The sequence below is a fragment of the Macrotis lagotis genome, chromosome 5 (assembly GCF_037893015.1).
Source record: "Macrotis lagotis isolate mMagLag1 chromosome 5, bilby.v1.9.chrom.fasta, whole genome shotgun sequence".
NCBI classification, from domain to species: domain Eukaryota; kingdom Metazoa; phylum Chordata; class Mammalia; order Peramelemorphia; family Peramelidae; genus Macrotis; species Macrotis lagotis.
Window position 1 is genome coordinate 26867574 of NC_133662.1, and position 27640 is coordinate 26895213.

The 27640-nt window shown below is 35.1% G+C and overlaps 1 protein-coding gene and 1 pseudogene across 3 annotated transcripts in view; one reads left to right on the forward strand and one right to left on the reverse strand.

The window, feature by feature from the left end:
* ADGRF1 (adhesion G protein-coupled receptor F1) overlaps positions 1-27640 on the reverse strand; it is a 344581-nt gene that overhangs the window by 99048 nt on the left and 217893 nt on the right. For all 3 annotated transcript variants that reach the window (XM_074237130.1, XM_074237129.1, XM_074237132.1), the window contains one exon: positions 17194-17318. The gene's annotated coding sequence lies outside the window, so the exon portion shown is untranslated. The remainder of the gene's footprint in view (positions 1-17193; positions 17319-27640) is intronic.
* LOC141523719 (ubiquitin-ribosomal protein eS31 fusion protein-like) lies at positions 17566-18101 on the forward strand (annotated as a pseudogene).

Sequence of the window (27640 nt, forward strand, 5' to 3'; positions counted from 1 at the left end):
ATAGCAACTCATTCCCCGTATCTTTGCCAAGAAAGCCCCAAATGGGATCACAAAGAGTCAGACATCACTGAAAATAACTGAACAACAGCAACAACATGATCAAAACCATCAATTGAATCCTATTCCTGTTCCACTGAGTCTAAACAACTCTCCTGGTATTTAACACCTTTCATAATCCAAACCTCCTCTGCCTCTCCAGAATAATGTCTCATTTTTTGCTCAATATAGCTTCTCTTCTCCATTCAGCCCTTCTATTCACTGTTCTCTGAACCACATTATGTGTTCTCTTCATTCCAAGATTTCCTTCATGTCTTTCTTGTCCAGAATGTTTTCTCCTTTGCCTATTCCTATCCTATACGTCCCTAACTTAAAACATATACACACACAGAACAACACTCATGTTCTCCATGAATCTTTCTGTGACTATTTTCTAATGTCTTTCTCCTCTGAACTCTATCTAGTTTCTAGAGTTCATTTGACAAGTGGGGATCTGTCTTCTACCTGAAGACTTCCAATGAGAAGGAATCTACTCTCTCCCATTACTTCCTATTCTTGTCCTATATTTTTTAAATGATTTTTTAAGAGGAAAAAAAGTATTTCAGAAAAACCCCATCACATTAATGCTGTGTGAGAGCATTTCCTTTACAAATAGTCTTTGATCACTGAAAAGAAGGGAGGATGTATTTTCTCTCTGAGTGTGTTTTTTTAACTGTTGTCAAACTTGCTATTCCAATTATTTCTTAGGACCCAGTAATTTCACATTAAATTCATGTTATCACAATTTGTTGAACAATTAATTTAATCATGATCTATTTTTTCCAGGTCTTTTTTACTATAAAAATTATTAATATTTTGATTTATGATCTTTCTGATCTTCTTGTATACATATGACTAATATAAAGAATACCAAATGTTTTCCATAGAGACTGAACAAATTCACAGTTCTTCCAATAGGGCACTAGGCCTTCCAGCATTAACTATTTCCATCATTTCTTTCTTATGCCAAGACATTGGGTGTGAAGTGGAACATCAAGGTTGTTTTGATTTATATATCTCTAGTTAATGATTCATAGATATTTTCCATATGATTGTTAATAATTTGGTATTCTTTTAGGAATTCCTTGCTCATATTTTTGACTACTTATACAGTAAGTAATGATTTGTTCTTAAATTTTTTTAAATTTCAAGTACTTGAAAATATCGAATTTACTTTTTGTGATTGTGCCTACCCCTTGTTTGGTTAAGAATTTTCTCCTTAATTATAGCTATGAAAGATATCTCATTGTTGTGGTTGAATTGTTTCAGTTGTGTTCAACATTTTGTGACCTCATTTGGGGTTTCCTTGGCAAATATACTGGAATAGTTTACCATTTCCTTCTCCAGCTCATTATATAGATGAGGACACTGTGGCAAATAGGGTTAAGTGACTTGTCCAACTTCACACAGCTAGTAAGTGTCTAAGACCAGATTTGAACCCGGGAAGCTGAGTCTTCCTAACTCTGGTCCAGTACTCTAATCACTGCACTTCCTAGCTGCCCCAAAAGGTATATCATTCTCTTCTAATTTTTTGTCTAATGATATGAATTTTTATATTCAGGTCCCATATTAATTTCCTCAGACTATTTTTAAAAGGCCTGTTCCATACGCTTCGGTGAAATCTTAACTCTGCTGAGAGATCTGAATCTAATTTTTTATTTACCACTTTCTACAATTGTGACCATAGGCCAATCCTTTAACTTTAATGGGTTGTGGCTTCCTCATCTGTAAAATGAGGGAGTTAGACTAGATGAGCTCACAGAATGCTTCAATTGATGAATATTATTCTTTAATTTTGATCACATCTTTCCAACTTTGAATTTATGGACTTAATTTCTTGGACCCAAGTGTAAGATTTATTGTTTCTGACCCAAGATTCTACCCTATTCTGACCCTATTTTTCCCTTAGTTCCTTCATAGAGATTATAATGTTCTAGATAGTAAAGATCATGTTTTATACTTTTATGTCCATCAAAACCTATAGAAGTATAAAATACTTACTATGTTCTTAGTATTATCTGATTGGTTGTTTAATAAAATATTGTAGAAAGATAACTGGCCTTGTAGTCAGCATGCAAAGATCCAATTTCCAGCTCTTCCACTTATTGTTCTAATGATTCTTAAATCTTTTACTTCTCTGTACCTCAGTTTCCATTTTTAAAAAGATGGGTTTGGGGGCAGCTAGATGACGTAGCAGATAAAGCACCGGCCCTGGAGTCAGGAGTACCTGGTTTCAAATCCGGTCTTAGACACTTAATAATTACCTAGATGTGTGGCCTTGGGCAAGCCACTTAACCCCGTTTGCCTTGCAAAAACCTAAAAGAAAAACAAAAAAGGTGGGTTTGGGCTAATTTTGTAAGGTTCCTTTCAACATTATCAATCTTTGGGTTTCAGCTACCTAAAAAATTAGGAATTAATCTTTTTAAAGGTCCTTTCCAATTAGTTCTAAATCATTTTACTATTCTGTGATAAGTCTACTCTGACCCAAATCTGACCCTTGCTATATACTATTGTAACCTTTAGGTGGCAGTAAAACATGGCCATATTAATATATGGTCAGGCCTTCAAGTGATTTGGATGGTTATTTTTACCAGCAAAATGACCCATAGTTGTGATTTGCCCCTAATTACTTTGTTTTGTTCATTATTAATGATATTGACAGCTCCATTAATTTCATAGAATTATATGAATGTTGGAGCAGAAAGAAATCTCAGGGATCTGTTCTTTAGAAGAGGAAGACAGAAAGCAGGACAATATTATGTCTCTTCCTGCACACTTTTCCCCTCACATTTGAGTTGTCCCAAAGTCCCTATCTCATGTTTATACTTAGACTTTTTTGTGGATAAATATGTATACTGCTCACTGATATTCCATATTTTGTGTGTTTATAATATTAGAGATGATTTTCAAAAATGAGTCAGTCATGTGATGTTATTTTTATTGAAAGTTATATGAAATACTCAAGTCATCAATTACTGGTTTAATTAGTTCCCCCCCTTCTCCAATGAATACCTTAATTCTTTCATTTGGGAGCCATGGTTGACATCTATAGCATTTGAAAATTGAAGGTGAAAAATTTACATAGTGTACTCCTTGATGGAGTGGAAAGAACAATTGATTGATTTTTTGAGTCAGAAGTCAGGTCTCAAATCCCAGTTCTGCTACTGACCACAGAAATAAACTGGGGCAGTTATTTGATCATTAGGCTTCTGTTTCTCCCTCTATAAAATAAGGACAATAGACCAGAGAATGTCTAAGATTCTTGCAACTATAATTTCATTATTTTATGAAGTGAAATTGGTCAAATAGACCAAGTGGAGTAGCAATGTACTTATAATCAACTATCAGTCAATAGGATTATCAACCATCCTTTAAAATATTGATTGATATAAAGCTATTGTCATTTCCCAGGATCTCCTAGGTCTCTTCCAGTTATTAAAAAAAATATATAGGAAGATATAAAGATTGAAAAATCCCTTTCCAAACCTAATTCTATTTAAAAACATTTAATGGTTTTTGTGTTACAATGTAAAATATAAATCTTTAACCTAGAATTGAGCTCTATACACACAATATAGCTTGAATTTACCTTTTTAATCTCCTATTATTTCTAATATAATCTAGTCTATTTTACTGAAATTTACATTTTTATAATGTCTTTTGCTTTTACATTAGTCATGTCTGAATATTTATCTCATATTTATGTCCCTTTCCCCTCACATACTTCATATAATAGCCAAAGTTTTTCCTTACTGAACTCTGTCACTTCTTGTGTATTAACATAGCATACAAATGCTTAGGACAGATTTTTGTCCACATTTCTTGAAATCTTTCCTTGGGTGGAGTCAAGATGACAGAGTAGGGAAAACAACTCAACTGAACTCTCTCAACATTTCTTTCCAAATAACTTTAAAGTAACATGTCAAGTCAAATTTTAGAACAACAAAGTCATCATAAGGTCAGGGAGGGGATGGCTAGGTGGCGTAGTGGATAAAGCACCGGCCTGGGAGTCAGGAGTACCTGGGTTCAAATGCAGTCTCAGACACTTAATAATTACCTAGCTGTGTGGCCTTGGGCAAGCCACTTAACCCCATTTGCTTTGCAAAAACCTAAAAAAAAAAAAAGGTCAGGGAGGTACATATTTCCAACCTAAGTCAATGTAAGGGGTTGGTAGGACATATCTGTGAAACCAGGGTGAGGATATGCCTGGTATATGCTGCCACATCAGAGGTGGATCTTAGATGTGGTTGCAGGGAATAGAGATTTCAGGGAATCCTAGCCTGACACTGGGTACAATACTGGCTTCTATTTGATGTTTTCATTGCCTATATGCAGTTCTGGGTCACAGTTCCAAGGCAAAGAAAGAGGAGCAATAACACTTGTGTGCCACAGAAAACAGTGGTCCTTCCTGGGTAAAGACCAAAGTATAGGGCAACTAGGTGGTGCAATGGATAGGGTACTACCCCTGTAGTCAGGAGGACCTCAGTTCAAATACCACCTCAGACACTTAATACATGTGTAAATCACTTTAATACATAAGTAAGTTACTTAATACTTGGGTAAGTCACTTAACCCCATTGCCTGACAAAAAGAAAAAGGACTGTAACATAGATCAGTACAGCACTGATCATACCTCCCCTACCACAAGGATGCCTTGGAAGCACCAAAAACTTGCCGACTCTCAGAGCTAGCTCTGAAAACAGCATTGTGAAAAAGTCTTAAAATTGGGACACTGCCTCCCCAAACAGAGTTCAAATTTAATGGAAATTACAAAGTCAAGAAAAGGTTGGGGAAATGAGCAAACAACAAAAAAGAAACTAACAATAAAGAATTACTGTTATGTCAGTGAAAATCAAGACAAACTCAGAAGAAGACAACATGAAAACAGCTATAATCAAAGTCTAAAAGAACAATATGAAATATAATAAATTGGGAAATAATTTTTACAACTAGTGTTTCTGACAAAGGACTTGTTTCTAAAATGTTATAGAGAACTGAGTCATAATTTATAAAAGAAAAAGTTATTCCCCAATTGATAAATGGTCAAAGGATAAAGAAAGGCAATTCTCAGAAGAAAAAAATCAAAGCTATCTATCTATAGTCATATGAAAAATTGCTCTAAATCATTATTGATTAGAGAAATGCAAATTAAAGCATCTCTGAGGTTCCACCTCACACCTCTCAGATTGGCCAATATGATTAAAAAGGACACTGAGCAATGTTGGAAGGGATGTGGGACATAGGAGACACTAAAGCACTGTTGGTGAAGTTGTGAACTGATCCAACCTTTCTGGAAAATTATTATGCCCAAAGGGTAATAATTGGAATTATGCCCCAAATGCAGTAAAAATGTGCATACCCTTTGATCCAAGAATACCACTACTGGGTCTGTATCCTGAAGAGATCATGAAAAAGGGTAAAAATCCCACATGTAACAGTTCTTTTTGTAGTGGCAAAGAATTGGAGATTAAGATGCCCCTCAGTTGGGGAATGGCTGAAAAAATTGTGGTATATGTATGTATTGGAACACTATTGTTCTATAAGAAATCATGGGGGATGGGACTTCAGAAAAGCCTCAAAAGACTTGCATGAATTGATGGTGAGTGAAATGAACAGAACTAGAAGAGAACATCATACACATTAATAGCAACATGGGGGTGCTATCAACCATGATTAACTTATTCATTTCAGCAGTACAATAATCATTTCATCAGTACAATAATCAAAGACAATTGGGGGGGGGGGGGTACAAGGCAGTGACATGCCCAAGGTCACACAGTTAGGTAACTGCTTGCTGGGTGGATTATTCTTTGTTATAATCCCAGTTCTTTTGCCTTTTAATGGCTTCTTTCTCACTGTTTGCAAAATTTTGTCCTTGATTTGGGAGCTCTGGAATTTGTTAAGTGACCGGTCCATGATCACACAGCAAGATAATTATTAAGAGTTTGAGGTTGAATTTGAATTTAGGACCTCCTGACTCCAGGGCCAGTGCTCTAAACACTGCACCATCTAGCTGCCCCAATCAGAGACAATTTTTTTTAGGGTTTGTTTTTTTTTGCAAGGCAAATGGGGTTAAGTGGCTTGCCCAAGGCCACAGGGCTAGGTAATTATTAAGTGTCTGCAACTGGATTTGAACCCAGGTACTCCTGACTCCAGGGCCTCTGCTTTATCCACTGCGCCAACCTAGCCGCCCCCAGAGACAATTTTAAAGGACTTGTGATGGAAAATATCATCTGTATCCAGAGGAGGAGCTGTGGAATTTAATGCAAACCAAAGCTTATCTTTAATTTTTTTAAGTTATCTTATGTATTATGTGATTTTGTTATCTCTAATGTTTTCTTCCTTCCCTTTGGATCTTATTCTTCTCTCACAACACATTCCATTTCGAACTGTGCTTAGCATACAAATGTAGAGCCTACATTGAATTGCTTTCTGTCAGGGGGAAGGAAGTGGGGGGTGGGGGTGGAGAAAAATAATAAAACTCAAAACTTTGCTAAAAAATGATTGGTAAAAAGTACTATTTTATGTAGTTGGAAAATCAATTAAAATATTTATGTTAAAAACTTATAATGATAAAAAAGAAATCAATAAAAATTAATTTAAAAGTAAAAGAAGACTACAAATTGGGCACAAGCCCAACAAGAATTCCTGGAAGAGTTAAAGAAAGCAATAAGATTGACAGGAAAAATTGAGAAAAGAAATGGGAATGATAAAATAAACTTATGAAAAAAAGAACTAACAGTTTGTTTTTTAAAAAGTCACCAAAAATTGGGGCGGCTAGGTGGTATAGTGGATAAAGCACTGGCCCTGGAGTCAGGAGTACCTGGGTTCAAATGCAGTCTCAGACACTTAATAATTACCTAGCTGTGTGGCCTTGGGCAAGCCACTTAACCCCATTTGCCTTGCAAAAGAAACCTAAAAAAAAGTCACCAAAAATACTGAAGATAACTCCTTAAAAAAGCTATCAAAGTAGTTAAAACAACACAAAAATTAACTGAAGAAAAGAATTCCTTAAAAAGTGGGCCAAATAGAAAAAGAGGCACAAAAGTACAATGAAGAAAGTAATTCCTAAAATATTAGAATTGGGCAAAGCTAATGACTTGAGACATAAAGAAATAACAAAACAAAAGCAAAAGTATAAAAAAACAAAAAGAAGAGAATGTGAACTATATGATCAGAAAAACAGCAGGCCTAGAAAATAGATCAAGAGATAACTTAAGAATTATTGTACTGGAGCAGCTAGGTAGCACAGTGGATAGAGCACTGGCTCTGGAATCAGGAGAAACTGATTTCAAATCTGGTCTCAGACACTTAATAATTACTTAAATGTATGACCTTGGGCAAGTCACTTAGCCCCATTGCCTCACTTAAAAAAAAGAATTATTGTACTACATGAAAGCCATGATCATAAAAAGAATCTTGACATCACATATCAAGAAATTATAAAGGAAAACTGCCCTGACATCTTAGATCTAAAGGGATAAAATGGAAATTGAAAGAATCCACCAATCACCTACTGAAAGGTTTAGCAAAAGGAATACTTCCAGGACTACTAAATGCAAATTCCAGAGCTCCCAAATCAAGGGCAAAGTTTTGCAAACAGTCAAAAGAGTTGAGATTATAACAAAGAGGAGTGCACCCAGAAAAACTAAGTATAAAATCATTGGGGGGGATAGATATTTAATAAAAGAACTTTAAAATATTCCTGATGAAAAGACTAGCCTAATAATCTTTCAAATACAAGACCGAAGAGAAGCATAAAAAAATAAACATAAAAAGGAATAATAAGTGATTCAAGGTTAAATTACATTTCTACAAAGGAAAATGATATATGCAACTCAGAATATTACCATGCTTAAGTGCTATTAGAAAGATTGGGTTTGGGAATGAGTTGATTATGATGGGATGTCCTTTAAAATAGAAAACTAAAACAAAAGAAGGGGAAAAAATTATCTTCCATACGAGGCAACCAAAAGAAGACCCTTTACAGTGAAGAGAAAAATAGAACCTCATTCTCATTTGAACTGGTTAAAGAAGGGAAGAATGCACACGTATGTACATGCATGTATGTAGGCATATTTACACACTCAATTGGGTATAGAAATATGAAACAGAAAGACACACACAGAATTAAAATAAGGGGCTGGAACAGAATCTGTTACACTTAAACTGAGATTTTTAAAAAGACAGGGGTAAAAATCATTATTTCATACACATCAACAGCAAAAAATGGACATAATTAAAAGAGATAAACAGGGAAATAACATTTTGCTAATGGTACCATAAACAGTGAAATAATATTTTTGTAGATGTTTATAGCAAGTTTCTTTGATAAAAGTCTCGTTTCTCAAATATTTAAGGAATTGAGTCACATTTATAAAACTAAGAACCATTCCCCAATAGATAAATGTCAAAGGATATGAACAAATAATTTTCAGAAGAAGAAATTAAAGCACTCTATAGTCATATAAAAATGTCTGAACCACTAGATTAGATAAGTGAAAATAAAACTAAGCTATCAGATTGACCAACATAATAAAAGGAAAAACCATTACTGGAGGGAATGTGGGAAAATGGAGATATTAACACATTTTTTTACTGAGTTGTGAACTGAATTATTCTGAAAAACAATTTGGCACTACACAACCAAAGGGCTATAAAAAAAAGTTCATACCCTTTGACCCAGCAATAGCACTACTATATCTGTATCCCAAAGAGAAGAAAGGGAACTACACATACAAAAATATTTAGCAGCTCTTTCTGTGGTGGCAAAGAATCCAAAATTGAGAGAATTCCCATCAATTGGTTAAACAAGCTGTGATATATGATTGTGATGGAATGCTATTTTTCAATAGGAAATGATGAAAAGGATGGTTTAAAAAAAGAAAACTGGAGCAGCTGGGTGGTGCAGTGGGGGCGGCTAGGTGGTACAGTGGATAGAGCACCGGCCTTGGAGTCAGGAGGACCTGGGTTCAAATCCAGTTGCAGACACTTAATAATTACCTAGCCCTGTGGCCTTGGGCAAGCCACTTAACCCCATTGCCTTGAAAAATCTTAAAAAAAAAAACCTGGGAAGACCTATATGAATTAATTCAGAGTGCATAGAACCAAATCACTGTAGATAGTACCTGAAATATTATAATAAAGATCAACTGTGAAACACCTAGCTACACTGACCAGTACAGTGATTCAAGATGATTCCAAAGGATTCATGATTTAAAAAAATAGGCAAATAGGTGGCACAGTGGATAGAGTGCTAAGTATTGACTCAAGAGACTTGTTTCAGAGTTCAAATCCGGCCTCAGACATTTACAATTTTGTAACCTTAGGTAAGTCAATTAATCCTGTTTACTTCAATTTCCTCCAGTAAAATGAACTGAAGAAGGAAATGGCAAATCACCGCATTATCTTTGCCAAGAAAAACTCAAATGGGGTAATAAAGAATCAAACATGTCTGAAATGACAGAACAACTGGAACAACATGATGAAAAATGTTTTCTGCCTTCAGAGAGAGAACTGATGAACTCTGAATAGAAATGAAGTATACTTTTTTCATGGTATTTTTCTTGCTCTCTTATCTTACAAAATAGTTAAAATGAAAATGTTTTACATTATTTCATATGTCATATTGCCCACTTTCTCAGTGAATAGGGGAAAACCTGGAAAGAGGGAGATAATTTGGAACTCAAAAAAAATCTTTTTTAAGTGTTAAAAATAATAAGTATATGAAACAGAAATTTTTTTCTTCTTAAAGGCCCAACTCAGGGACCACCTCCTCCACAAAATCTTTTCTGTCACCCAGGCTATTCTGTAGAAACTCTCCAATGCATTTCAGCTTGCATTATAATTATTTATGTAGTCTTATCTCTCTACTACTACAGTAAGTAGAAGTATAACTGTTATTACTATTACTAATGTTCATTTATGTAACATTTTAAGATTAACAAAGCTTACTTTACAATAATCTGTAAGATTTTTATCCTTATTTTATCTATGAGGAAACTAAGGTTCAAAAAAGTTAAGTAATTTCTCTCTGATCATATTTAAAGCTAAGACTGAATTAGAAAGTCTTTGAGGATAGAAACTGTAATTTTTTCATCTATATTTTCCTATTATTTACAATAGTATACTGTTTATAGTATGCATCTAAAAATGCTCTTTGAATTGAATTGAACCTATAAGACAACTCAAAGCTCTATGACATTTTTGACCTATAATAAAAGCAGGATCATTTTTCAGCATTTGAGATCCCATACATTATTGAGAGGAGAGACATGTCCCCAGTCTAAAAGGGTGAAAGTGCTATACCTTGTATCTTTGCTTCTATACACTTCAAATTTACAACACAAGTTGTTCTTTACTCCACCCCAATCTGGAATCTGAATTCTCTTTCCAATCAAAGACAATGCCAAAGGCTACTGGCACCCAGTGCCTAGTGAAATACAGTGACCAGGATTTTTTGATGTAAACATTTACAGGGTATGATTGAAGTTTGGCTCAGCCAGACCTTTCTGAAGCTGTCTCTAGCCAACTGCCTGGAGGGATTCATATGCTGAGTCTTGTATAAAAACAACAGTTTCCCTTCCCCACTCCCTCCTCCCCTTTCACCAAAGTCTCCTAGCAAGTAACTGGCAGGAACAGACCCTTCAGTCATCCTACTGAGGTTTCCAGTAAGAGCCATGGGTGCCTGGAGTACAGCCAGCAACACCAGCCAGGTGATTGGCCCCATAAGAGACAGGGAATATAGCAAAAGCAGAGACCTTAAGGATGCTTCTCAATCTGGAAGGGACTGAGTGAACTTTGTGATAAAAAGAGACTGCTGGGAGAGGTTTTAAAAAGAATACCACTTTGTACAACATTCCCCAAGTGGAGTATGAGGGGAAATGCCAATATATGAGAGTTGTAAATCTAATAGAAGCAGCATTTCACCTGTAAGAAAGCAGGAGATCACTTGGGTATGATTTCACTGATCACTGGTACTGCTGTTTTTCATTCTATCATCCTTGCACATAAATCTTGTTCTACTTTGGTTTTTTTTGCAAGGCAATAGAGTTAAGTGACTTGTCCAAGGTCATATAGCTAGGCAATTATTAAGTATCTGAGGTGGGATTTGAACTCAGGTCCTCCTGACTCCACTGTGCCACCTAGCTGCCCTGCACACAGATCTTAAAAGTCATCCTGTCCCTGAAATCCCTCCTTCCCAAATCTACTCCTTTCTCTTATTCCATTCTTCCCATCACTGTCTTCCCTCCATTTTTAGGGGTTTTTTTGCCCTTCCTTCCTTACTTTCCCTTTTTATCTCCCCCCCTTCCTAACTTTACTCAGTCTGACCTTTAAAATCTTTCAGTCTGGCTTCCTCTTTTCCAGCTTTCCTTCATATTGTTTCCTTTCATGTGTTCCCCATTTCAGTCAAGTTGACCTGCTAGATGTTATTCATTGATGACATTACCTCTCTTGCCTCCATGCCTTTGCATAAGTTATCTTCAGGGCTGGAAGGCCCTTCTCCCCCTGTTTAGAGCATAGGCTCCATCAAAGCAAAACAGAAGCAATAGCTTCCACAGGCATTTCCTGTTCCTGATATTTGCTTCTAAAAAAAATTAGTACTTTCTCTTTTTCAAAATTACTTTTTCTTGTTTTTGGATTTGCTATTATATTCCTTCAGTAGAAATATAACCTCCTTGAGGTATGAAACTTTAATTTTTTTTTTACTTTCTCAGTGTAGGCTATGTTTAATCATAGAATCCTGGATCTAGAACTATAAAGGGACAAGAGGCTATCTAGCCCAGCCCTCTCATTTTACATTTGAGGAAACGGAGGCCTAGAGAGTCATATATATAATAAGTGATAGAAACAGGAGTTAAATGCAGGTTCCTGAACTATAAAAAGTCAATACTCTTTCCAGTATGGTAGCATGCTGCCTAATTAGAGATTGTTAAATTGGCTTACCTTCCTCTCTTTTTCTATGTCCCTTTCTCTTCTCTTCTTTACTTTTGCTTTTTCTTTCTTCCTCTTTTCTTTCTCTTCTCCCTTCTCCTTTTCCATCCCATACCCTCCCTTTTATCTTCCCTATACTCTCCTTTCTTTGCTTTTTTCTTTGATCATCTTCATTTTTAAAACCTTCAAGACCTGTGTGTGTGTGTGTGTGTGTGTACACAAAATTTTCTTTATAAACTGAGGTCAGAAAAACAAAGGCTTGATATAGCACAAAATATTGATGGTAACACTTTTTGTGTAGCAAACAATGGAAAATCAAGCCAATAGACTGAGAAATGGATGTACAATGTGGTATGTAAATATAATGGAATATTACTGGTTTGTACAAAATAACAAGCATGATTGGGGGCTCCATATTGGTGAAAGCCACAATAATGTGGATCCCTTAAACAGTGAAAGCCATGATGTGGATTTTCTAGTGAAAGTCTCTTGCAGTAAAGGTCTTGAATAATATGAGGCTCCAATTTAAAGTTTCTGTCAATGAAAACTATAATAATAATAATAATAATAATCTGGAGATCCTATCAGTGAAATCTATGAATTATGCAAAATAAGGTTAATGTAAGTCAAAAGAGAACACACTGATTGGGACATGACAACAGTGGTCAGTACAAGACCTTGCATGCACCAGGTCCCCAGGCAAAACAATACTGATACAGCACCCAGATATTTGGAACCTGAGCTTAGTGATGAACAGAGGAAACCCAAAAATATCAGCAATTTACACTTATATACTCTATAAATTCTCCTTCCTTTGTCTGATTTCTATAATTACCACCTAGTTTTGGGGGATCTTTATGGGAATTCCAATATGTTGTTTAACCATGCCCTAAGTTTTCCCTGATGTGAGTATCCCACTTGGATTATTAAACTACTAATATAATTAATCTGGATTTCTCTGGCCTCTTTCTTTGGAACTGAACTGGACCACTTATTTGGAGAAGACTTGAATAGCCCAGTAAGGGGGAATTTTCAAGTAAGACAATGATGAATATGGAGAAGCATGAAAAGACAAAAAAAAACCTGATACAAAGTGTGGTAACCAGAGTCAGGAAAACATTGCACACAAAGACTACAACAATGGAAATGGAAATGTAAAGAACAACAGCCATAAAGCAAAATAAATCTAAAATTATGATGACTATATTTGGTCCCAAAGAGGAGACATGAAAAGACAATAAGTACCTACTCAGGTAAATAAAAGAAGTTCATGGGCAGGAACAATGCATTTAATGTCAAAGCTTTTTAGGTCTTGATTGGTTTTGCTGAATTTTTTCTTCTAAAAAAATTCTTTGTAATAAGGGAAGGCTGAGAGTAGATGGATAAGAACTCAGGGAAATTCCAGGTAATATAGCAATAAAAGTTGTGGGTAAAATCTTTTAATAAACTGAAACAAAGGACAGTCAAGTCTGAGACATGGGGCTAATCATCAAGAAGGTTACTTTAAAAAGTCACTGGGCAGGAAAAAAATCTTTCTTTTTCCCCAGTTTTTACATTATAACTACTTTGCAGAGAAGGATATCAAATCTTATGGCAGACAAGATGTTCTCCTCTCTAATAATCAACTCAATTTTCTACACATTTTGGTAAGCAATGAGCCAAACTTATGATTGGGCTTTGGCTTCTTCGTGGCTTTGGTTTTTTTTTTATCCAAAAAAGAACAATGACATATCACTGACATTCTCCTTTTATACTTCCAGAAAATGACAGTGAGGATAAATAAAAGATATTACATTATTTTATTAATCCTCTGCTTCATCCATGTTTTTTTTTCCTATTCCTTAAGCTTCTTCAATTCAAGTTTCATTGACTTGGTCTGGATTTAAAGGACTTGCATGTGCTGAGATTATTTGTAAGAACATTTTTTAAAGAGAACAAGGGGAAATCTAAAATATTTTATTTTTTCTGGCAGAACTAAAACAATATAGGATTCAAGATGTACCTAAGTTTACATAATTGACACTTTAAAGACCTTGTGGACATTCCCTTCACATCTTCTTATACAGTATGCTTCTTATCCATGCTTTCTTTCTATATATTTTTCTTGTAGTCAAAATTAAGTGACATGAACAAAATCACACAGCTAATAAATGTCTGAGGCTGTATTTGAACTTAGTTCCTCTAACTCCATGACTGGTACTCTGTCCACTTCTCCACCTTGCTGCCTTTGTCCTTTTTTTTTCCCTAAATGTTCAACAGATGACCCACTCATGACTATGGAGACCTTACTCTTAGTGCCTTTAATAACTTTGGGGGATAATTTAGTTTTTTGAGTCATTCATGTTATCTCTTATTTTTATACATGATCAATATTCCTGCATTTCTGATGATACATATCTTTTATTCCAGTTCTCAAGCAGGTTATATTTGACATTAAGACTGGTATCAAGACAAAAAATATTGGAGTTTACCTACATTTACCACATTTTTCAATAGCCTTTTGAATTTCTTATGATTTATTTCTAAGATTATATTTCATGACTCCTGAGCAAATTTCATCATTGAGAGAATGCTAGCATTAAAAAAGTGGGAGTATAGAATACTTATGATCACCAAAAAACTACTGTTTCCAAAATTTTGTCTAAACTGATATCCTCCTCATGCTTAACTCCTTAATTCTTAGTTCAATTCATTAACCAATCATGCTGACCATTTTGACTATTCAAGATATTGCTTATCTAACTGTATGTGACAATCTGAACTCATTTTTATCCACTTTATTTTCCTGTGTGTATATTTAGAACAATTTCTTTGAATTACTATGAATTGTGATTATTTTGTAATGTATGTATTCTGGGGCTAAATAGAATAAAAATATTGCCACATTATATATCTAATAAGGCAGGTTTCAAACAGTGGCAGAATCATTTATCTCTTTGTAGTGTCCATATAGAACCATCTATATCTTTGAGAATGTCTCAGTTGTGAAGAGGGCACTTTTATAGCACTACTTACAAGATATCATCCTTAGATGTTCTCAAAGACACCAGAACTGAATCTGTCCTGCCTGTCTTGGCTCTTATAGTAAAACTATCATCCTAGCTCCTCTCAGTTCTCCAGTGTTTCCATCAAGATATAACACCATAATTCTTCATTTTCTAGATTATGCCTCTTTGTGACTGACAAATTCCTTATACTCCTTTTTACTGCTATGTTTCTTCTACCTCTAATCATACACCCTGCCTCAGGATAAAACAAAATCCTTAAAATCACATAGAAATGTTATAGAAGTGATTTAGAGATTAAATTCTGTGATCCTTTTCCACTCAAAGATTCTATGAGTCTTTGAAATAGTTAGCCAGGCTCAGTATGACTCATTGAAATCCTCCATTGGCATGCCCCAAGGAATTTAGTTTTAAATAAAGCTAGAAAAAGCAAAAAAAATTACATATCAGTCTTGAATGATAGTAATCTTTCTGAAGTAATACATCACCTTGAGCACAAGCACTCAAGGAACCCTGAGAAAGAACAAATATCTCATTCTTTCTCTTTATTATCTTCCAGTAAGAGTTCACACACACACACACACACACACACACACACACACACACACACACAACCCAAAAAGGGTAGACACCTGGTCGCTCAGTAGCTAATAGATATACTGTCTTTCCCCAACCATAATTCTTTCTTCATTTTCCCTCCCTTCACACCTATACAGCTCTGTCTGACAGTAAAATGAAAAGAAAATGGAATAGAATATAACAGGAAAGTTTGCATTGTCTCTCCAATCCAATAGCTTGACCAGATGTAATTTTGTTACTGGTAGGAATTCTAGAGTACTCTCCCAAGTCACTGTGGATCTTTTCAATCTCTCTACCTTATCCATTTTGTTAATAGGAAGCAATAATTGCAAAATATTTTAAACTAATCTGTGCTAATGGAAAACAGGAGATAATGTGCAATGAATATGTCAGGATCCACTTTTGTCACATATTCTGATTTTGAGTAGACATTATATAGCATAAAAATAGTAACTGCAACAGGATTATAGTACCATTCCTAGACTGTACTGGATAGGTACTAGTGGGAAATTCAGTTTAAAATGTATAAATGAGTAACTACAAACTTGTTGCTGTTGTTGCTACTACAAAAATACAACTGAAGTCTATATCATACTAAGGGTTAATCAGTAACACAGTCCTAGAAGGAAAGATTTCATAGCAGTGGGGTAGATTTATAGAGCATAAACACAGATAATCATGCAGTCAAAACCTTTAAGGGAATCTCTCTCCCCTTCCAAATTACTAAAAGAAGGGAAGAATCAAATAATACAATTCTCCCTTATTTTATTCAAAAAGGGATTTTTTAAATCATAAAATGATCATTTACTTCACTGAAAGATTCTCCACCAAGTAATTTTAAATTTTGAATTTTGCTGACACATTTAAAATATAAAATTTGACTAGAATTCAATTTATCCTCTTATGCAACCTTAATACCTTAATATCAATATTTCTCAGTGGTGAGATAATGATAATACCAATGTTTTCACCTACAACACTGAAACACCACCACCCTAGAATAAACAAAATTTAAAAAAAAAGAACAGAAAGATAGTGAATGTAGTTTGTCGCATATTATTTTTTTTTAGGTTTTTGCAAGGCAAACGGGTTAAGTGGCTTGCCCAAAGCCACACAGCTAGGTAATTATTAAGTGTCTGAGACCAGATTTGAACCCAAGTACTCCTGACTCCAGGGCCGGTCCTTTATCCACTATGCCACCTAGCTGCCCCTTTGTCGCATGTTATTGATGAATATTGTCAGTAGATGTGATTGCTGCTCAGGAGACATTTGATCAGAAAAGGAGGGGCCTCAGTCAAATAATAACAATGGAAGAACATAGAAAACCTGTGAACTGCTATTAGCACTATAAACTATGGTTGTGATGAAGCTGAGGATGTTTGGATGGATCAGCACTGAAGTAGCGAACAGCGACATGTCCCTCACAACACCCTGGTATTTCAAAACCATATTACCACACACAGGTCATTAACCAAAGTTTAGTTAAAGATTAAGACCTATTACAAAGACTAGAAGAGTTTTGCTAGGATAGTACCTTTTGGTTTGGATTGTCCACAGAGTGAGAATATGACCCAGGTAAGCTTCCAAATGATATTAGAAATACATAATTATAAATTCAGGAATCCCTAAGAGGAGATACCTCTAATGTGATCATTTCTTTGTATCTCTTCCCCAGCATTCCAATCTATAGGGCAGAAGGACAGGAAGAGTTTGTGTGTCTTTATTTCTTTTCCAGGAGTCCAGAATCTTGTGGGCTCACTATTCCTGAATAGGAAGGAACACAGTATTATAGAATTAATAGAATTGAATGTTATCTTAAAGACCATTGAATTCATTGACAGACTGATTGATCCTCTTTTTATACCAAATAAGAAAAACGGAGCTAAAAAAGACTAAATGATTTACCAAAGGTTGTATAGATATTGACAGACAAATCCCTTTACTCCATTCATTCTTAAAAGGGCTAAATCTATAATGAGAAGATTTTTTAGAATATTTTCATCTGCGGCGGGACGCTCTCTCTTTCGGATACGCCATCAGCGGGTGGACCCAGCGGCGCGATGCAGATTTTCGTGAAGACGCTGACGGGGAAGACCATCACCCTCGAGGTCGAACCGTCTGATACCATCGAAAATGTCAAGGCCAAGATACAAGATAAGGAAGGTATTCCTCCTGATCAACAAAGATTGATTTTTGCTGGCAAACAATTGGAAAATGGACGGACTTTGTCTGACTACAACATTCAGGAGTCTACCCTTCATCCTGTTCTGAGGCTACGGGGTGGTGCCAAGAAGAGAAAGAAGTCTTACACCACTCCCAAAAAGAACAAACATAAGAGAAAGACGGTTAAACTTGCTGTTCTGAAGTACTATAAGGTTGATGAGAATGGCAAAATTAGCCGCCTTTGACGGGAATGCCCTTCTGATGAATGTGGTGCTGGAGTCTTTATGGCTAGCCATTTTGACAGGCATTATTGTGGCAAGTGTTGTCTAACCTACTGCTTCAACAAGCCAGAAGACAAATAAATGTATATGTGTTAATAAAGAATTGAACTATATAAAAAAAGAATATTTTCATCTGATTTTCTGGTGCTTATTTTGACATTGTACCTCATCATACCTAAAAAAGTTAGCATGTAACTGAAAGCCTAGATAAATGGCATGATCTGACAATAAGAGGTCTTCCAGCTCTTGATGAGTTCAACTCAAAAGACCCCAGATAAGATACGTCCTAGGATGCTGAGTGGAAAAAACTAGTTAATGTAGCCATTTGGTGAATTTTTCAATATCATGAAAAATAGCATCTGTATCATAGACTAGAGAAAAATAAATATCCTGATGTTTTTAAATGAAAAAGAATAGCATCAAGTAGTGAGTTTGACATTGACTTCTGAAAAAAAGTCAGAATGATTTTTATTTATATTACTTTTTTTAAAAGTAATTTTACTGATTTTTAGATCTACTCTATTTCCCTGTGTATTAGCACTTTTCTTGAGAGCCATCTTTTATAACAAAATTTTAAAAGGGGTATTATAAGAGTTAAGTAAAACTAACTAGCACATCATAAAAGTATTTTATGCAGTGTTTCATATCCATAGTCTTCCTCCTCTACCAAGACTTGAGTAGAAGCAATTGTCTTTCTTTCTTGAGATCAATCCTGATCATTATAATTTCACAGTATTCAGTTTTGTTTTAGTTTTTTATTGACTTTGTTGTAGCCATTGTATTTATTGCTTTCCTGTTTCTTCTTATTTTGGAATAGTTCATATAAATCTTGCCATGCTTCTTTATTTATAGTATCAATATTTACCTACAGCATGGTAACAATTCACTAAAAAAGTGTATCACAGGTTTCTTAGCCTTATAATTCTTATAATTATTTTATAATTAATGAGAATCTATTTTGTTTTTAGTAATTTGCTTCTACAAAAATACTATTATAAATAATTTAGTATACATATGAAAACTTTCTAGAATGTATTATTAAAGAGATTTTATTTATAGATATATATAAATACACACATGTATATATTTTAAAGGATGTAATGAATATCAAAAGTCACATCTTTTCATTAAGAACAGTTCATTCCAAAGTAACTTCATTTCCTTTATGGAAAAGAAAACTTTTCTTGTAGATTAAAAGATTTCTATAGATAGTAAATATCCATATTTCAGTAAAATATTTAATAAAGTCTTTTATTCTACCACTATGGACAAGATGAGGTTGTATAGTGGTAGAGTTAGGTGGAATTAAAATTGATGAACCAATGAAATCTAAAAAGTAGTAATCAATGGGTCAAGGCTGACTTGGAGAGATGGTTGAAGCATTCCAGGGTTCTGCCCTTTGTCTTAAGTGTTCCAATCTTTTTCTTTTTTATCAGTGATCTACGTGAAAGTTTGCAAGAATTTCAGTTGGAGTTAGTCTAGGAGGACTGGCTAACATATTAGATATTCAACTCAATCAGTTAGAACTAGATCAAGACCAATAAAATTGAATTTAATCGGGATTGATATTTTGCAATCATGTTTTTTTTTCTTTTTTTAAAACTTTTATTTATTTAAGGCAATAGGGCTAAATGATTTGCTCAAGGTCACACAGCTAGACAATTATTGTCCGAGGCCATATTTGAACTCAGGTCCTCCTGACTCCAGGGCTAGTGCTCTATCCACTGTATCACCTAGCTGCCCCAAGGTTGTTTTTTTTAATCATCTTCAGAGTTATATGTTTTCAGGAAGGAAATATGGAGGTTTTAATTGACTTCAAACTGAAAATAAGTCAGCAAGGAGTCTTTCAAGCAAAAATATTAATGCTATCCTATTAGTAAAATATTCAGAATAAGGGGTGATAGATTCTCTGCCCCAGTTGGGCAAGATGTGGAATATTGTATTCAATTTTGCATACTATGATTGTTTCCAAAGGAATGTGATCAGGATAGTGACAAAACTTTTAATACCCCATGAAAAGTGATGGTAAGAACTGGAGATGTTTAGTTTTCAGAAAAGAAAATTAAAAGAAGTTATTTCCATTGAGCTCTATTATATTAAGGGATTTCATTTAGAATAGGAGCTAGACTTGCTCTATTTGGCCCCAAAGAACAAAACTTTGGAATAAGTTGGAAATAGGCAGTTTTTCCTAACAATGAAAGTTGTTTAAAAGTAACCTCACAATAGAAAGACTGAAGAAAATGAGGGATGAAGAGTCATGTGTCTAGATCAAAGACTTTCAGTGGCTTATTGGTTCCCTTTGAGGTCAATTGTCCACAGGATGAATAATATATATGTTTTTAAGTAATTTTAGTAATATCTTTTTCTTTGTATGCAGTCTAAATTTTCCTGTCATTATTTTTATTATTTTCCTGAATCTGTTTTTCTCACTTTGTATCAATCCATCTAAGGCTTTCCATTCATTCTATATTCATCATATTTGCCATTTCTTATAACTCAGTAAAATTCTGTTATATCCACATCCCACAATTTGTTTAGGCATTCCTTGGGAAATGGACATCAATTGTTTTTCAAGTCTTTGCCATCACAAAAGAGAAACATTATACTTGTTAATAAAAATCATTAGCCAATTTATAAATGTTATTTGAATGTTTCTTTCATTTAGATCATACTCCAATGCTATATCATAGTATGGAGGTGGTATTAGATTCTTGGACATTATACCAATCAAAATAAAAGCTCAGTAGATTCTATTATATGGAAAAATTTTAATATAAGCTCATTGACTAAATGTATGTCTATAATATTAGGTAGAAGTCTAATTAGCTATCCATTAGCTAAGTCATTTTCATTCAGCCTGTCATGAATTACCCTGGCTGTAAATTTGGAAGGGCTATCTTGGGTAAAGAAAAACATTCACATGGATAAAGTTATGGCTCTTTTTAACTTGGAGCAAGCTGATATATTTATACAATGTCCTCAAATTCCCTCATTATAAAATCTTTGCAAAAATACTCCAGATTCATCTAAGGTGTCCTTAATGAAAAGGAAATGGGCAGGAAATATTTTGTAACAAATGTTGAAAGTATAGATCTCATCATACTTATTTTGCTATTTCTGGAAATAATTTTATTTTCTAGAGCAAATATGTCAAATGATACAAGACTGGAAGTATATATAGAATGATCTTACATATGTACATATTTGTGTCTAGGGGTAGCCATCTCTAGGACAGGTTGGGGTGAGGAAGGAGAAAAAAACAGGAAAGATAAGCAAAAGTACATAATGACTTTATTATATATTTAAAAGGAATAGCAACTTGTATATTATCAATTTACAGTTTCAATTGCAATCATCTTTTTTTCCATTCTACTTTGTTATGAAAATGCTTGTTTTATTTATTAAGCTCAAAATAAAATTAATAAAAATATTTTCTAAAATTCCTTAAATGATGCAAAAGATAACTTGGTCCAACAGTCTCCCTGATTATTAAGGTTAAGTGAAGCATGAACCAGGGAGGCTTAGGCTCCAAAATATGTTTGCTACACAGAGTACAAATTGAAGCAGAATTCCCTATAGATATCAAGTCCTCCAGATGCTTTTGCTTGCAGATTCCATTTTGTTGATTGTATAAATTTAAAGAACATTGCAGTGACCCCTTAATGAGATCTAAAATTATTTAAAAGGGCTCAATCTAATTGTCCATGTTGGAAAAAACAAATGGATAAAGACATATTGTTCAGTATTGATATTATATAACATTGAATGGATAATTCGTAAAACTAATCTGTGAAGCATGCTGTTGTCATTTCAGTTGTGTCTGACTCTTAGTGGATTTTTCAGAAAACTGAGGTTTTCTTGGTAAAGGTACTGGAGTGTTTTGCTATTTTCTTTTCCAGTTCATTTTACTGATGAAGTTGAGGCAAATAGGGTTAAGTGACTTGCCCATTCACACTAATAAATGTCCGAAGCCAGATCTGAACTCAGAAAGATGAGTCTTTCTGATTCCAGGGTCAGCTCTTTATTCACTATATGTCCCAATTTATAAAATGATGTAACTGAAAATGCCAATATAATTGGACATTGGTCTAGGCTCACAATTAACTAAAAGGTAAAGAAACTGCCAGGGAATTTCTAAATTTATGCAAGGCATTTAGTGACATTATGCTGATCTCTGACATAAATGTCCATCTTTTATTATAAATATTCTTTTAGCAATGCTGTATGGTTAAGTCAGACAATAGCACAATTTCCAAGAAATTAAAGCTGAGAGTCATCCAAAAGGTAATGAACAGGTTCATGGTGAACTGGAAACAGTTGTATGTGTAAGTAACTATGATATGACATAGAATATCACATTTTTCACCTACTAATTATAAGACCCTGGGCAAGTCTCTTAACCTCCATGAGCTGGAATATGTGGCAATATATTACAAACAGTGAATATAAGGTAGGTTGCCTAAAGGATCACAGAGGGAAGATGTTTACCAGAAGAAAAATAAAAGTGATCTAGTCAAGGTATGAATATAAGGGCAAGGAATAACCTGGTGAACAATGTTGTATTTACTCTGGGTAGCTATGTTGTTTGTCCTTTGTTCTCAAAGAGGACCATGACATCAGAGAGATGTAAGTGAATTGGATTTAGGTGAGACAGGTCTCTATGCAAAGTCATACCTCTCTTTCTCCTTTGGAGCCATCTGGGTCCAGTAGCAAGATATAGATCAAGAAGACTGGAAATGGCCCTACAGATATTTCTGAAATTTGAGGAGAATTGCAGTAGAGGAAGTTTCCCAGAACACCAAGTAAAATCCCTGTGGAGGTTAAGCAAGTGAATATGGGCAAGAGTCATACAGAATGAGGAAGCATGGATGGGATGCATTTTGAATCATCTGAGGGAGTACTCAAATGAATGGGATCACTAATTCGTTAAAGCATTAAACAAGATCTAGATTCATCTAGGTAGTACAGTGAATAGAGCATTGGGCTTAGAACAAGAAAGATTCCTTCCTGAGTCCAAACCTGGCTTCAGACTCTTACCAGTGACCCTGAGTTAGTCACTTATCCTTGTTTGTCTCACTTGTAAAATGAGCTGGAGAAGGAAATGGAAAACCACTCCAGTAATTCTGCCAAGAAAACCCAAATGGTGTCATGGAGAGCTGGACACGACTGAAAAATGAGGAAGTGAAAAATGACTCAATAACACAAAATGCTACAACTGTATATTTCTCAGATATGTATTCAAAAATACTGTCCTGCTCAGAGTATTCAGAAAAGTATCGTCAAAGTAATGGGAGAATAATGGGCTTAAAATCAGCAGATGGGGTTTTGAATGGAATTCTATTATCTTTAGGATAATTGCTTCCAGTACTTACTAACTATATGACTCAGAAAAAGTCACTTAATTCCTAAACCTCAGTTTCCTCAACTGTAAAATTGAGGTAATATTGTGCTTGCTACTTAAATCATAAGATTGTGAGGGAAAATGCTGTTGAAAGTATGAAACACTACAAAAATTATATCAAAAATTTCAGAATTGGAAGGACCTTGAAAATTCTCTAACTAGTCTATATCTACTTAATATTTGCTCCTTGACGCAGAGAATCTGTATAACAGCTCCTGGGATATAGATGACACTTCTTAAATCCTAACTAAGTAGAAGTCAATATAACCCAGTAGCACCAACATCTTTCTCAACCCAGATTTTTTGACCCGCTGAGCAGAAGTTCTTCTGTTAATAACACTTTTTGGTCTGTTTGTTTTTCTTGCCAAACTCCTTGGGAGAAATGTTGTAATTACCCTGAAGTTGCCTTCATCTAAAATGAACAGGGAAAGCACATTCCATAGCCATGCTCATCAAGGTTGTTACGACTGAGCCCCCAGTAGTGCTGTCCTTGGGTTAAGTCATTGGGTTTCAGCGAGTTTTTGAGTGGTGTGGATTCCTCATTCTATGTACACTCATCTCCATGAAAATTAACCTGACCTTCAAGAAAATGAAAAACCAAGAGAAGTTTGTGATATGGCTTATGTGAAAGTAGCTTTGATATGACAGAAAATCTCAAATCTATCATATCTTTTACTAGATAGGAGACCCTGAACAAATCTCTTAACTTCTGTGAGCCTCAGTTTCCTCATCTATAAAATTTGGGGGAGAGCAATCATTTTTGTATTCTAGAACTCACAAAGTGTGAAGAAAGGAAGGAAGAGAAAAAGAAGGAAAAGAAAAAGAAAGGAAGAGAAAGAGGCAAGGAAGAAGGAAGGAGAGGAAGGAAGGAGAAGAAGGAAAGGAAAGAAGGGAGGGAGGAAGGAAGGAAGGAAGGAAGGAAGGAAGGAAGGAAGGAAGGAAGGAAGGAAGGAAGGAAGGAAGGAAGGAAAGAAGGAAGGAAGGAAGGAAGGAAGGAAGGAAGGAAGGAAGGAGGGGGAGGGAGGGAAGAGAGGAAGAAAGAAGGAGGAAGGGAGAAAAGGAAGGATGGAAGGAAGGGAGGAAGGGAAGAGGTGGGAAAGGGAGGAGGAAATGAAAAGAAGAAGGAAGGGAGGGAAAGAAGAAGAGAGGGAGGGAAGAGGTGAGGAAGGGGGGAGGGAGGAAGGAAGAGAGGAGGGAGGGAGGAGAAGAAAGAAAGGATGAGCAAAAGAAAAAATCATTTATTAAGCATTTCCTATGTGCCAAGCACTATGCCAAGAACTTTATAAATATCATCTTATTTGATCCATACAACACTAAGAATTAGGTACAATTATTATCCCATATTACAGTTGGAAATTGAGGCAGTCAGAGGTTAAATGACTTATCATTTGAAAATATATCTATAGATAGATAGCTAGAGAGCTATAAAAGGGTGGATAGGTAAAACAGAGTAGTACAATAAAAAGGGGTACTGAATTTTTTATAAAAGGGCTTCAATTCAAATCTTGGCTTAATTACTATATATATGACTTTGGAAAGATCACTTTAATCCCTCTGATTCAGTTTTCTCATCTAAAGGAGACTGACTCAATCTAAGGTATCAAACATACATCCTGAACCAGATAAAAATTGGGAAATATTTTTAAATAAATGAAAATTCAATAAAATATAGAAAATATCACATTTTAAAACAAGTAAACATGCTGCTTTCAATGGTTGTATTAGTAGCCCCCATTTCTAGTTGAGTTCATGCTTCTGGACTAGATGACCTCTGTATTCCTGCCCATCTCTAAATCTATGATCCTAAGATGCCTAAAAAAAACTTCAAAATGTCTCTAGTTACACAGATATGAACAAATATGTGTGTATGTATGTATGTATTTATGTGATATCAGTAGTGATGCCATGATGTCCATTTAGTGCTTCTCAAATGACCTAGCTATTCTTATGCTTGAGAATTACAGTAAATAGTAATTAGAGATCTTTGAGGGGAGGGTAGGGAGGGGTTCTTAGGAATTTCTGTGAATTGTGGAGCCATATCCTGTAATAACAGGAAGAAATCTTTTCTATAGAGCAGTCAGACACAACAATGCACTGACTCCTTTAGCAATTGTGGTCCAAAGAAGATGCTCTCTGGGACTAATTGCCCTAGAAAAGATGACACAGTTTGGAACAATTTGAAGAGGAAGACAGTAGGAATCTTTATTTACTCATAGACAAATGAATGGATCTACATCACCAGTGCAAAGCAGGCAGTAAATATAAAGATAATATATGAGAGACTGCCATTCCAGTAACAATGACAGCATTTCTCTTTGTGCTTTCAGCAAAAATATCCCTATGGGGCTTTAGAGGGACATTTGGGTTTCTTGGGATTTTTTTTCTTGAATAAATAAAATTAAGTGAGAACAAGCATTTCCTACAGCTGTGGCTATCAGAATTTCCCAGAATTCCCCAGCTCCCACCAAGAAGTCCTTGTCTTCCTGACTTTAAGCAGCTCTGGTTTGTAGATGCCCTAAAGCTGACCTTTCAACTATTTGATCATCCTTTCCAAGACCAAGACCTCAAAAGTTCTAAGGAAGGAAATGTTCTTTATTTTCAACCAAACCCACCTTTGTGCCCTTTCCCATCCTTTGTGTAATTTAGGCAAGCAGTTTTATGTCTTTAAAAAAAAGTCCTGGGGAGCTAGGTGGCCAGTGGATAGAGCACCTGCCCTGGAGTCAGGAGTACCTGAATTCAAATCCAGCCTCAGACACTTAATAATTACCTAGCTGTGTGGCCTTGGGCAGGCCACTTAACCCCATTTGCCTTGCAAAAACCTAAAAAAAAAAAAAAAAGTCCTGAATTCAGAATCAGGTATCTGAATAAAGGCACTGGGGAACTATGGAATGAAGTTCTTATTTAGAGTCAGGAGATGTGGATCCATTTCTGTCATTTTCTACCTGTGTGACCTCTGGCATCACTTTTCCTCCTATGATTTCATTTTCTTCATCTGTCAAATGTGGTTAAAATAAAAAGCATCTAAAGTCATTCCAGTCAGACCTCTGATTCTATGATTCCTTTCTCTGATACTTACTGTCTCTTTATCCTGAGGCAAGTCATTAAGTTTCCCTGAATATCTTGTGTAAATTGAGAGGGTTGAACTGGAAACCTTCTGACTGTAAATCTATAATTCTATGCACTGAATACAGGTTTACTATTTTTGAGTACACCCCATTAATGAACATTTCTATCAAGTAATAGTCTCTGATATTTAAAGCTAACAATAATAAAACTACCATTTATATCAGGGTGGGGAAGCTTTATTCTGCCAAGTGATATTGGAATCTTAATAATATCATTTGGGGGCAGCTAGATAGCACAGTGGATAGAGCACCGACCCTGGAGTCAGGAGTACCTAAGTTCAAATCCAGTCTCAGACACTTAATAATTACCTAGCTGTGTGGCCTTGGGCAAGCCACTTAACCCCATTGCCTTGCAAAAAAAAAATAATAATATCATTTGTCTATTATATTTGATCAATCATTTAATCAATTCACCCCTAAAAAGCACCCAGATTTATACCTACAGTTTCCATGCCATAGACTTTTACAGCCTGTGGGCTGGATGTCCCATCCCTACCTCACCTCCAACATTTATATAGTACTTATGTGCCAGGCACTGGGTTACAAATTTATATGATTGGATTCTCATGACAACCCTGGGAGGTAAATACTTTAATTATCCCCATTTTACATATAATAAAACTGAGGCAAACAGAAATCAAATGATTTACCCAGGATCATACAACTAATATCTGAAGCTGATATGAACTGAAGTTTTCCTAATTCTAATCTTGGAGCTCTATCCACTATATCACCTGTATGCTCCAAATGCTTTTGTTATTATTCAAGAAAGATAAATTAAGGAGGGGATATTTACTTTAGCAAAAAAAGATTTGTAGATTTATGGAAGAGTAAAAGATAACTTAGAGATCTAGTGAAATTTTACACATGAAGAAACTGAAACTACCCCAAAATAAGAGGGTAGTTGAGCTGGGATTCATATCTAGGTTTTCTAATTCAGAGTCAACAGTCTTTCCAATGTTTTTCTGATTCTTTTTTTTAAAGAAAAAAATCAGCATGACTTCCTTTAAATAGCAATTGTCCCAGTGTTTTTTAAGTAGTGTTCAACTGAAAGGGAGGAAAGATTGAGAAAGAGAAGGGCAGGATGAAGGAAGGGAGAAAAAGAGTCAAGAGATT